This window comes from Lissotriton vulgaris, chromosome 4_1 (genome assembly GCF_964263255.1).
Source record: "Lissotriton vulgaris chromosome 4_1, aLisVul1.2, whole genome shotgun sequence".
Lineage (NCBI taxonomy): Eukaryota > Metazoa > Chordata > Amphibia > Caudata > Salamandridae > Lissotriton > Lissotriton vulgaris.
In genome coordinates this window covers 1,499,556,770-1,499,569,340 of record NC_141691.1, presented here as the reverse complement: position 1 = coordinate 1,499,569,340, position 12,571 = coordinate 1,499,556,770, and the positions used below count along the sequence as shown (strand labels likewise).

The window sequence follows — 12,571 nt, the reverse complement described above, 5'->3', positions numbered from 1 at the left end:
CCAGGTTCTACAGGGCATATTATCAAGGGGGTTTATCTCCGCTTTTTTGGCTTTAAAAGCCAAGAAAGCGGAGATAAAATTATCTCCCTAATACCTAGCTGCCGCTAACACCAGTTAGCGACAGCTAGTAGGAGATAGCGACCATCTTGGGCCCCACTTTGCATGTCAGTGATATTTATCACTAATAAGATGCAAAATGGGCGTGCCAAGATGTTAGAGACTGAAAACAGTCGCTAACATCGCTGTCTCCTATTAGCAACTTTTGGAGATATTCGCGCTAAGCGGGAATATCTCCAAAAGCTAACACCTGCCCTGAGCAGTTCTTAGCCATGTTATCCAATGGGAGGTGGGTAACAGCCCATGGCTAAGAGCATTAGCTCGCTAATGCATGAATATCGCTGACTTTTTAACGATATTCATGCTTTGCGGCGATTTTTACCGCATTTGCGTTAAACCTTGGTAATACCAAGGTTTATTTGCGGTAAAAATCGCTGCAGCGCTGCGGTAAATTTTTGTCTCTAACCAAGCAATAGCGATAATTATCACTATTGCTTGGTAATATGCCCCTACATTCCTGGGATCCGAAGCTCCTGAACAACTTTAGATGGGGCTCCATCTATTGGAAACTCTGCTTGCCTTTGGGACAGTATGAAACAGCAGGCGAATGTAGGGGGCATATTAGCAAGGACTTGCGATATTTATCGCAAAATGCGCTCAGCGCGTTTACTGTTATTGCTGCCTATTGCTGGATATGTTAGTGGAGAAAACATGCTATTAACAACGTTTATCTCTATTGTGCTAATATATCCAGCGACAGAGGCGAAATGCATGAATATTGCTGGAAATCCAGCGATATTCATGCATTAGCGCCAATGGTGACTTAACCTGACAATCCACCTCCCATTGAAGAAACAGGTCGGTCATGTTTTTACCAGGCGTTACATGATAGCGATAATATCTTTGCCTGCCTTGCTAATAGGCGATAGCTGTGTTAGTGGCTGCTTTCAGTCGCTAACAGTTTGGGTACGCCCACTTTGCATGTGATTAGTGATAAATATCGCTGACATGCAAAACGGGCCCCAAACCGATCACCTGAAAGCTGTCGCTAACTGCTGTTAGCGACAGCTTGCTGATAGGGTGATAAAAATATCGCCGCTTTGCAGCAAAAATGGCCGCTAAAGCTGCGATATTGCCCTTGCTAATATGCCCCCTAGTTACCCTTGCAATGACATTTCTGCACAGACCCTAATACTTTTTTATTTTTCTGTAAATTGTATCTGTCTATATAATGCAAATGAATCCTTCCCATTCTTAAGGGACATCAATTTAAGAGGCACAGATTCGCATTACATTTTCTATAAATGCTAAACTGTCTTGAGGTCTATTGAAGAGTGGGCTTCATTATAAAATCTACCATTCGAGATCAAAATTCGCTAATCTTTTGAGTATAGGTGCTGACACTGTGCCCTTGAGAGGCCGTTTTTTTTAATTCCTTATGTCTTCACATGCTTAAATTTGAGGTAATTTTGTTTTGATATTGTTTTTAACATTACTCTCATACAATTTAAATCTGTGCAACATTGCAATTTTGAAGCCGATGCACTAGATTGTTTATTATTTGATCTTATTCATTTTTCTTTTATGATTTTTTTTCAAATAATCGAGCGAAGAAAATTAAAATTATATAACAATCCTGTAAACTATGTCTCTTTTTTGTTTATCTCTCGTACTTAATTCCAAATTATGTCAGAAAAAAGCATTCCTTGAGCTGGCCCCAGATTTACCGACTCCTCGGAGCAAGATATTTTTTAGGATTAGTGCAGTACACCAAATCTTCAAATGAGGAATGCGGAATATCTAAGGAAAATAGGGCCATATTATCAAGAAGGGCGCTAACATTATCGCCGCTTTAGCAGCAGAAAACTTCTGCTAAAACGACGATAAGGGGCTTGATAATATGCCCTTGTGAATTCCCATAGAAGCCCAGGTTCTCACCAGAACCTGGGCTTCTATGGGAATTCACAAGGGCATCCTATTAAGCCCCTTATCGCCGCTTTAGCTGCAGTTTCCTGCCGCTAAAGCGGCGATAATGTTATCGCCCTTCTTCATAATATGGCCCATAATTTTTGTGCACTGATCTACACTTAATTTTCCTCCATTGGCCCTCATTACAAGCCATGTGCAGCAGTGGATGAGAGCAGGTGGTAAATATGAATATTATTGTCGCATTTCCACGTGCAGATTCTCACTCCGTTTATCCTTTTAAATCTGGTCAGTGAAAGAAACTCAAAAGTAGGGTGGGGCATAATATCAAGGAACGGCGTTAAAATTATCTCCGCTTTAGCGGCAGAAAAATGCCGCTAAAATGGCGATAATGGGCTTGATTATATGCCCTTGAGAATTCCAATTGAAGCCCATGTTCTAGTGTTAACATGGGCTTCTATTGGAATTCTCTAAGGCATATTATCAAGCCTATTATCGCCGTTTCAGTGGCAGTTTCCTGCCGCTAAAGTGGAGATAATTTTAACGCATTTCCTTGATAATATGTCCCGGTGTTCCGGCACGACTTGTACCCCTGGTTTGACTGCTAAATTGGGATCTCGGCCGAATTAGCATTTCCTTAAAGTTGTAATGTGTGAATAAGCCAGGTGAAGGTTAAGTAACGCCTGAAAACTAGCACATCAAAATAAAAGTAGTCTATTTTGTCATCATTTTGAAATTGGGAAAATAACGTTTTTTTTTCTTTTTCAGATCTTACCTACATGAACTAGGACCCCGACTTGCCGAGAAAGTGCCTTTGAAATCCTCCCCAAGAAAACAATCGACATGTACCATTTCTTTTATTAAGAGATGCATTTTATTTTCATGTGCAGTTTGTTGAACATTCGACACGTACGTGAATGATTTGTTTTACTTTGTAAATTTGCTGCACATGGTACAAGTACATCCATTATTTATTTAAATACAATGTTTATAATAATTACTAAAAAGATACCTATTAAATGTTATTACCCTATGCAGGGAGTTGTTTGTTCTTGCTGTTAGTTATCATTTTCATTGTTCTTTTACTGTGTTGCTCAGGCCCATACATCCATTATTTGCACTATCTTGCAAGGCAAACGAATATGGAACTGAAGTTTTCAGAATGAGCTACCTGTGACGTATTTTACTTTCACTTGAAAATATGTGTTTTGTACAGTAGGAAAAACACTCAAAAATACATTGTTTTTGGAACATCATCAGTTACATGAAGATTGGCACTTATGGAAAGAATTGCAAATAATGTAAATACTTTAAAGACTGGAAAACTGCAATGCAGTTTTGGTGGAATAAAGACTATAAAACACGATGTCTATGATTATTTCAATGATGGATTATGCTACGAGCTCCTCCTGCGTTTGCCTTTTAAGCAGTTATGTTTATAAAAAGATTAATATCTTTGTTATTGGCTATTGCGGTCCGTTTTGGCTTTACAAGCAAACATAAGGCCCCCCAATTCACATTACCAAAGCTTGAAACACCCTGTCAGAAATATACAGCATAAAATGTTGTAGAATGGAGATCTCTGCCTCTTTTGATCTTAAGTTTCATCTGAGGGAAGCTCGGCAGATTTTTGTCTTCTTAGGTCTGTGGAGAGGCAGGAGAAATAGATACAGCTGCAGGTACTATTTAAGGTGCCAGGCCATTAATGAACTTGTGTACCCAAAACATTTCCTCACTAAGAACCCAAAGCAGCCCTGGCAATTTTTAGGTCGAGCATTCGAGACCTCTTGTATATACTTTAGTATATACTTACATACTTTAGTATATATTTAAAGGTGTATGTACTTTGTGGGCTTTGGAAATCAGCCCTAGGACTTGTCTGCTTCCACTTAGGGACTTTAAATTTTCTGTTCAACTGCCTCTATTTAACTGTCTTTATAAAAAACGACCAGCAGAGGTCAGTAAAATACCGGAATTGCTTTCTGCTAAGGGACTTTCTTTTTTCTATTTTTCTGGCAACTGCCTCTATTCAACTTTCTTGAAAGAAAACGACCAGTAGAGGTCAGTAAAATACCAGAATCACTTTAGCATGCTCTAGATTCCAGTCCATAGAAACTGTCTTCCACAAGCCCCCGTAGACAATAATATTTTTTTCAAATCTTGTATTTTCAGTGATATGACCACCGAAGGCCCTGATTTTATATTACAAACAGAGCTTTGGACTATATAATTTCCTGCTGAAAGGCAATATGTCTCTCCATGTGTTCCTATACCTGGCATATCATCAGGGGCGTAGCTAGAGCTTGTGGCGCCCGGGGCTATCCTTCAGATTGCCACTTCCCTGGGAGGGTGCTCGGGGGAAAAAGGACGGCGAGCACCTGAAAGAGGTCCGAGAGACACGTAGTATCGCCGCTAATAGTTACCTCAATCATGCAAGTGAAATGTACATACATGACACGGTCCAGGTCTAGACAGCCCCATCCCCAAAATAGTGCCACCTGGGGAGGACCGCCCCCACCTAGCTACGCTCACACTCACTTTTCTCTCCATCCATCCTTATCTCCATCCAGCTATTCATCTCACACGTTAATACGTCAACACGATATGGAAAGCATCCTTTTTCTTCCTCAAGACCCTACTGAATATAAACCTTACATAAATTTCCAGGATTAGGATCTACACATATTACCCAGCATAGTGACAGAAATAGAAGAATCCAGTGGACTGTATGTAGGCCTTGCTCTGTGCAAAACCCAGCGTGTACAAAAGGCAGCAGTAAGGCTTCTTCTACATCTTACAGCCACAGAGCTTAGTAACGTTGTATGTCACACCTCCAATGGTCCCAGTTTCTCAGAGGAGTTCCTTCAAAGGGCTTGGCATAGTCCACAAAATCATCTACTGAGCTTACATGAGACGTGAATGTCCCTGACCAAAACCTAGGGTCATTATCTAGACACCTCCCCTTTCCACAAGAGGGGAAATGACTGAACACCCTTCTCACTCCAAGCAGCTAATACCATGAGACATGTTTTCTAGATTAATTTACAACTTTTTAGAATACTTAAAAGATCTAGGAACAGAGATGAAAAATTGCGTCTCCAAGAAACTGAAAGCGTTTAATACGTTGCTATTTTTTAAAAGGTAACTTGTTGTCGTAATTTGTGCTTTGGTGCTCATTTCTCTCAGTTTGCTAATATTAAATATTGTCATGAATATAAATTACTCATCAAGTCGGTATCTCTAAGCATACCAGCATAATCTAATTATGAGGTTTAGGATATCAATATTCTGCTCTCTTACCTGGGGATCATTAAAAAAACAATTACCTCCATAGATAATTGAAAGGACGAGGGGAAAGAGTAAAATAATGAAAGACGGAAGTGAGGAAAAATTTAAATATAAAAGTATATATGTATGCATATTATGCCAGTATAGACGATGTTATATTGCACGTTCCATAGACAATTGAAACCCAGTTTTGAACCCATGCGATTAAGAGTGTGACTAGGTTGCGTACCTCATTAACCCCCTTGCCCCACTTTCCCACATATTGGTGCAGTGAGATTGATAGATGGCGGCGGTGGACTCTAGGCTGAATACTGGGCAAATGCACTCAATGTGCCTCAGTGAACAAGCCTGAATTACCAAAAGGCAGCCTGACGAAGTTGGACCAGCCCAAGGTAGGAGGGCCAGTAGGGAGATTGGCCCCAGCCTCTCACCCAGGGCCTCTCATGACAATTTAATAAATACCTGCAGAACGGGTCGAAAAGGACTCCAGGGTGTGCCCTGGGCTGCGAGGCCGCTGCGATCCTATGTCATGTTGGCTGCCACGTTTAGCCTAATCCAGATGGTATATTTGATGACAATTCTTGGCATGATGTGGGCATCCAATTGTACAATCTACATGGAAGTACAGCTATGGATGCTGGGTGGTAAAAATATTTGACCGGTTAAAGAACACAGGACTAGTCCATCTTAATATGTTGATGGCAAACCATCCCTCCCCTCTATCTAAATATTTCAGACAAGTCCCATTCATCCAGCAATAAATGGACTTTAATCAGAAATCCCACCTGTTATTTCACCAATTCACTCATCTTTCCACCCACCATGCACACACATAAGCGATAAGCTCGTCAATAGGTGAAGAAAAACGTAATCAGCAAAACAATAGGCCTATAGGCTCCTCCAATGCATATGATAAATTCTGTGGAGTCTAATAATTAAAACTAGTTTTTTACGTTTGCTAAGACCTTTCACCCAGACAGATTCAATCTCTATATTTTTTGCTCAGGTATCACTCCATTCTCTGCATTTGGATAATAATGATGTTATATGTCAGAGATTAATCGAGCCTGTTTTTTGCTGTAAGCATCGTCGAATTCGAGCCAGAAATGATGCCCAGCGAATGGAGCAAATCTAAAGGGGTCAGGGTTGATTTTCCAAGTGAAATTGCAGCGAGAAAGTGAAAGTTTACACTATTACAGACAAAATGGAACCTTTCGTCCCTGAGCCGCTGGCATCAGTCATCCTTAGTAAGAGCCTGTGAGACAGTTTCATGTTTGATGGCACTATCTTAACTAGGCCCCAGGAAAGAGTTAGCGATTATAGAAGCTGTGTCTTTCCTCGCAGGTGAGGTAATGGCCGCAGCTGTGCTGCCCTCTAATGGCTTTCAGTTCTCTCCTGATCACCCAAAGACAGAGGCTGGGCCTCTCATGACATTTTAACAAATACCTGCAGAACGGGTCGAAAAGGACTCCAGGGTGTGCCCTGGGCTGCGAGGCCGCTGCGATCCTTCCTTGGGGTTGGCTGGGGTGGGTCCGGTCGCAGCCTCGCAGGAACACATTTTTTAAAATGATTCCTCGGTGTGCGGCGTGCTCATTGCTGCCACAACTTCCTCCTCGCTTTACGCATGCGCATCAGGCACCAGGAAGTCACGTGACGCGCTCGCACTACAAACGGTGGCCGCAGCACTGGCCTGCGGCAGCCCTTTATAATTTATTTGAGGACACTCTAGTGTCCTCCAAAAAATTATAAAGGCCGCCGCAACAGGCCAGTGCTGCGGCCGCCTCCCTCAAAATAGTGCCGCCTGGGGCAGACCGCCCCCACCGCACCCCCCTAGCTACGCATGTCATGCAGTTTGGTGCTTACTTTCTCTCCATGTTAAAGAACAGTAGATGTTTCATCACCCAAATTAATGTACTGCATAGCTAAATACATATAAGGTTCCAACGGAGAGACCGATTGCATCGCAAATGCTTGGTTTCAGACCAGCCCCCTCCCCTGGGAGAGGGGTGGCAAATGTGAAGCATTGCCTCTTAACAAGACCGGCCCCCAGCACTGCTGCTTCTGTTGCTGTTGCCCGATATTGCAGCATTGCTGCAAAAACGGGCCGCCGCTGCAAAACAAGACTCCACCCTTCCAGCTTCCCGGGCAAATGCCCAATGCCCACTACGGCCAGTCTCACCCTGACCCAAAGCCTCAGTTTAAACAAAAGAGTGGTGATAGCCTGGCATTCCTGGTACACTGAATATGATTGATGCATGTAGCCAGCAGACCTTGGTAAAGACAGTTGCAGTAATCTAGTTTGTGTTGGTTGAGGTTCCTGGCACAAATGCCTTCTGTGTGTTGGTTATTGAAGGCAGAGATCTTTGGGCCTTATTCAGTGTCTGGTGGACAGGTTACTCCATCACAAACATCACATATATCTAAGCCACCTTGTTAAAAGTGCTACAGGAAGTAAAAGGGGGATGGGTTATCTATCCCATTTATGATGGAGTAAGCCACCTGACAAGCTCTAAATCAGGTCTTTAATTTGGCCACTTGGTGAAAGCAGCAGCCTCCTGATTTTCCTTCCTGGATACAGTTTGGACTGGTGATATAAGGAGCTGAAACCACAGCTGCCAGAAAGAAAGCTATACCTGCTGCCACAATTTCACTATAATGGAAAGGCCCTGGCTACCATGATCCGCACCTCGTGGGTATTTAGTATCAGACAGAGGGCAATTGCTGCAGGATGAAGAGTGCATCACAAGTTTATTCATTTAAAGCAAGCACTCTCTAAAGAAATGTCAGTCAGTGAAATAATCATTTCAATTCAGAAGTGTGATCTCTCTTACCAAGACCTGTGATAGCCGGGCATTCTTGGCACACTGAATATGACTGAGGCATGCAGCCAGCAGACCTGGGTAAAGACAGTTACAGTGATCTAGCCTGACTTGGTTAAGGATCCTGCCCCAAATCTCTTCTGTGTATTGGTTAGTGAGGGCAGAGATCTATGGGCCTGATTCAGAGTCTGGAGTAGAGGTTGGTTACTCCCTCACAAACATCACAGATATCCTGGTAACCTTATTACAAGTGATATAAGATAGGTAAAGTCACTCTGGAAGTCCTGGGTTCAAAAGATGCAGGTCCAGTTGTTCTCCCCAGGCAAAAGGGCAGCATGCAGCAGGTCAGCATAGCAAGTCAGCAGTTCCTTCAGGGCAGCAGTCAAGCAGAGTGGCAGCCCTTTCATCAGCACAGCAGTCCTTTTTCCTGGCAGAGTATACACAGGTTCAGAAGGGCACTGAAGAGTTGATGTCTGAGGTCCAATATTTATACCAGGTACCTTTTTGTCTGGAAGGTTGGAGAAGCTTCGAAGAATTCCTTTTTTTAACCCCTTCGATGCTCATGACGAGCTCAGCTCGTCATGAGGCACGGTTGAGCTGTGCTGATGACGAGCTGAGCTCATCATGAACAATTAGAACTCTGTGATTTCAGCACCGGGGGGGGAAAACCTCTAGCAGCCAAGGTGTTAAATCCCCAGTCCTCCTGCCTTACCTGCCCTGGCTCCAGACTAACTATAGGGGGCATGCATCCCTTTGAGTGGAGGCAGGACACAGCCTATTCATGCGTAAGTAGGGCTGTGCCCATCTCCTCCCTCCTATCCAGCTGGTGATGGACCATCCCCGCCCACCTAAGCTCCCTTTTGTGTATAGTTGTCTAGGAGGAATACACAATGCCCAACTGTCAGCTACACAAAGTCACGTGCTAAAGGTACTAAATGACTACGAAACAAATTGTAAATTAAAATCCAACTTTGCCATAAGCTTAGATTTGTCATTATAATTCCAAATACAACAAACATGAACTGTTTACCTGCTCCAGTTTGGAAAATACAGCTTTTTAAATATAATTAGGTAACTCAAATGCTATAATATTGGAAAGCTAGGCTTCACAGCAGTGAAAACTGAATTTAAGTGTTTGTCACTAAAAGTACATGTAAAACTTAAAAGTAGACATCCCACTCTTTAAATACACTGCACCCTGCCCTGTGGGCTGTCCAAGTCCTACCCTAGGGGTAATTCACATGTATTATAAAGGAATATTTAAGCCTGGCAAATGGTTATCTTTGCCAAGTCAATATGGCAGTTTAAAACTGCACACACAGGCTGCAATGGCAGGTCTGAGACATGTTTAAAGGGGGGTTTAAGTTGGTGACACAATCAGTGCTGCAGGCCCACTAGTAGTGTTTAATTTACAGGCCCTGGACACTCGTAGTACCACTTTACTAGGGACTTACAAGTAAATTACGTATGCCAATTAGGTATAAGCCAAATCTGCCATGTTTAGGGAGAAAGCACAAGTACTTTAGTACTGGGTAGCAGTGGTTAAGTCCTGAGAACAGCTAAAATAAATTCAGCAAAAAGTGGAGGGTAAAGGCAACACGTTTGAAGGTGACACTGCAGAGAGGGCCAGGTCCAATAGTAGGGCATTAGTTATGTGTCAAGGCTTGAGTATCTGGAGGAACATGGTTTTCTCTAAACAGCTCTATACATATTTAACACCATGTTCAGTTCCCTTTTTATCTGTGATTGATAGTCAACTTGAACGGTATAGAGTCAATGTTACACATGATAGAAGCTTGCTTTTCCATGGGACATTTGAGATGTCATCAGTGATACCATAATTGATGACATAGAACATGTCATGAGTAGTGTAATATATTAGGTCCTGCGCAGCATGGGGTTTGCCACAGGGCTTGTCCTCCCACCAGCCCCTATGGCCAAACCCCCAGCAGGCTGCCAATGCCATACTGCACACAGCCTTTGGCCATATGCAGCAGGGAGTTGGCCACAGGGCTTGGCCTGCTGCCAGGCTCTGTCTCCAAAACACCCAGCAGGCTACCAACACCGCGCCACTCACAGCCTTTGGCAAGTATTACGCAGAGTTGGCCTTGGGACACCAACACAGAGGCAAAAACATATATATTAAAGGGAGGGAGGGAAGGTGAAATGGAACCCCTCCTGAGCCATATTTGGCCCCTGGCACTCCACCCCCTTAGCAGTTTTCAATAAAAATGGGGGGGGGGGCATCATGGCCACTTAACTCAAGCCTTAAAACACCCTGGGGAAGCCATCCTCCGGGGCCAGATACAATTAAACAGGGGAGGGGTGCACCGCACCCCTCCCCAAGCCTTATTAGGCTCTAGTTATCACATCCCACAGGGCCAAACAAATTAAGAACGGGAGGGGCATGGGTCACCCCTATCCCTTTTAAGCCCTGGGACTCCAACTCTCATGGCCGAGTAATTAATAAAGGGAGAGGATGTGGCCCCATCCCTGATCCTAATTTGGCCCGAGGGACCCCAACATCCGGTGACATGCCTTCCATTAAAGGGGTGGGGTCCGTGCAACATCCCTCCCTGAGTCATTTACAGCCCTAGGGACCTCTTCCCTTGATACCCAATTCATTTATTAAGGGGGGCATGGCAGCCTCACTCCCCAAGTCATTTATTGTTTGGAGACCCCATCCTCTGGATTCTAATGCAGTTATTAAGGGGAGGGTGGCCCTGTCTGGGCCTATTATGGCCCAAGCCCCTCTTTACATGGCCTCCATTATTTATAGGCGGGTGCTCCGGTGCCCACTCAGGGCACCCACCAATAAAAATGTTGGGGGCCATGGAGAGAGCCCTTAGGCACTAGCTCCCCCAACCTGCATCCCCTATGAATTCGTAGCCGGCAGTGCTCTTTAAGCTGCTCCCTCTTTGTGGGAGAAATATGTTTCTCTTTTTCCCTGTGTGCATCAGTGCGGACAATAAAACAGAACACAAGTCAGGCAGGAGGAAATAATGTTAAGCTCCTGCTGGCTGGGAGCAGACTTAGGGCCTGATTTAGATCTGGGCGGATGGGTTACTCTGTCACAACAGTGAGGGATATCCTAATTGCCAAAATATAAATTCCATTATATCCTATGAGATTTATATTTCAGAGGACTGGCTATCCCTCACCGTTGTGATGCAGTAATACGTCACTAAGATCTAAATCAGGCCCTTAGAGTTTTCTCCTGTTTTGCAGAAGATTTTAAAATTCTCATCAGACAGGAGGAAACATATTTCCATAGCCACGGTAGTGCAGACGGGAAACTACTGTGTCCCGGGGTGGACTCAATGGACACAGGGGTACTGGGGCATATTTACTAGCAAAGTGGTGCAGCGTGTTGTTAAGCTGAGAAGTCTCTGTCACTTTGGAAACACTGGGATGCACCATATTTTAAAGAATATGGTGCAGCCCTGCTTTTCTCCCTGCGCTGGTGCTAGGTTTAGCTGCCTTACACCAACCCAGCCACCCTTGCGCCATAGCGCAAGGGTGTCTGGTTGCAAGGGAAGATTGTTTATGTGCAGGAAGCTGTAACTTCCTGCACATAAACAATCTTTAAATGGCGTTTTCTAACTTCTATGTGTGCTGCTTAATGCAGGACACATAGAAGTTACAAAACGTCATTTTTTTAAATGATTGTTTATATGCAGGATGGGACACATTCCTACACATAACCAATCATTGGTGTTTTGCTGTTTTCATGGGTTCTGCACAATGCTGCACACATGGAAACAGCAAAAAGAGGAGAAATTAAACATTTCTCCTCGTTTCGCCAGGGTAAGACCAGGTGTTCCCTGGTCTTCATTTTGGTGCTGGCTCATATTTACTCCACCCCTGTAAATATGGGGTAGCTTCACAATCAATAGGTGTTGCGGTGGAACGCCCATCACAACATCCATTGCCCTCCCCTTTCATGCTAAGTATAGAGTGAAACTGTGCCTTATTTATAAGACCAATGCAAAAACAACAATTGATGGACAGAATGCAGAACAATGTCATAAATTCACCCAGTACAGAGATCTGGGCCTAAATCCATCATTTTTTTCCATTCCACACCACCCCAGTTCAGACATGGCCATATGCAAATCAGCCTTGACCCTGGGCCTCATGGGAACAGTCCAGCCCGAACTGCCCAGCCATGTCTTTCCTGGACCGGAATCAAGCATCCTAAGACCGGTTTCTGGCTATCAGCCATCTTCAGCCAGGATAGCTTGCCTCCAGTGGTGTTGAGACCATGGGACTTACGTCTGAGCATACCCATCCCACTCGGGGTGACAAATGCAAAAACAATCGATGGACAGAATGCAGAACAACGTCATACATTCACCCCAGTACAGAGATCTGGCCCTAAATCCATTGTTTTTTTGCACTCCACACCACCGCAGTTCAGACATGGCTATATGCAAATCAGCCTTGACCCTGTGCCTCATGGGAACATTCCAGCCCGAACT

At 43.9% G+C, this 12,571-nt stretch overlaps 1 protein-coding gene across 2 annotated transcripts in view; it reads left to right on the top strand.

Moving 5' to 3' along the window:
- The window catches only part of ALKAL1 (ALK and LTK ligand 1), a 718,899-nt gene extending 715,600 nt beyond the window's left edge, over positions 1-3,299 (top strand). For both annotated transcript variants that reach the window (XM_086966954.1, XM_086966953.1), the window contains one exon: positions 2,752-3,299. The gene's annotated coding sequence lies outside the window, so the exon portion shown is untranslated. The remainder of the gene's footprint in view (positions 1-2,751) is intronic.
- The last annotated feature ends 9,272 nt before the right edge of the window (positions 3,300-12,571 follow it).